Here is an 883-nt window from a genome sequence, read left to right as displayed (position 1 = left end):
AGAGAAGCAAAGCCTTCTGAGCCATGGCTAGAAAATGAGAGGTTCCAGCTCACTTACCAGGGCGATGGGTGTGGCAGGAAGACAATTTTTTCGAAATGTGTGTAACTCGGACCATCTCGAGCCATGGCTAGAAAATGAGAGGTTCCAGCTCACTTACCAGGGCGATGGGTGTGGCAGGAAGACAATTTTTTCGAAATGTGTGTAACTCGGACCATCTCCCCCTCATGCGGCCAGGGAAATGAAACCACGCACTCCAAAGTCAAGGACATCGTATGCATCATATGCATCAGAGTAAAAACGGGGAAAAAACCCTGGAAGTCTACCTTTAAAACAATAAAATACGCAGCTCCTTTCACCATAGATTTACCAGAAAGTTGGCAAATAGGCTCTTATTCCACCCTGAAAAGAAGATAAAATTTTCCTTTGAAGGAAATATTGGATCATGTCCTGATAACACAACAGAGATGGTGACATTGAGAGCTCCCCCCAAAGTGACTGGATTACATATACAATTCTTTTACAATTTACTAGTAAATCCAACTAGTTCTACACGTAACTCTGCCAATCATTTGTCTGGTGCCTTTTTCTTAATGGTTGAACATAAAGGGCTATCAAGCATTTGATATAGAAAAATGAATCTAATAGAGAAAGGAATCTCAAGAAAGTACATGTGATGCAAGAAGCAGAGGAATACTAGGAAAAAAATAAAGAAGAAAAAAACGTTGATGGCTTCAGAGAGGAGAAAGTGCATACTGCAGCCTTGAAAAACAAAGGATAAGAGAGAATCACTGGGTAATAATAATGTAAGTGTCCAAGAAAAATAAAAAGAATACTTGAAACATTAAGTTGAGAAATCTTCAGTCAATTTCAAACAGATGCTTAT

Source organism: Tupaia chinensis, unplaced genomic scaffold, assembly GCF_000334495.1.
Source record: "Tupaia chinensis unplaced genomic scaffold, TupChi_1.0 Scaffold000709_1, whole genome shotgun sequence".
Classification (NCBI taxonomy): Eukaryota; Metazoa; Chordata; class Mammalia; order Scandentia; family Tupaiidae; genus Tupaia; species Tupaia belangeri.
Note: the sequence above shows the minus strand (reverse complement) of the source record.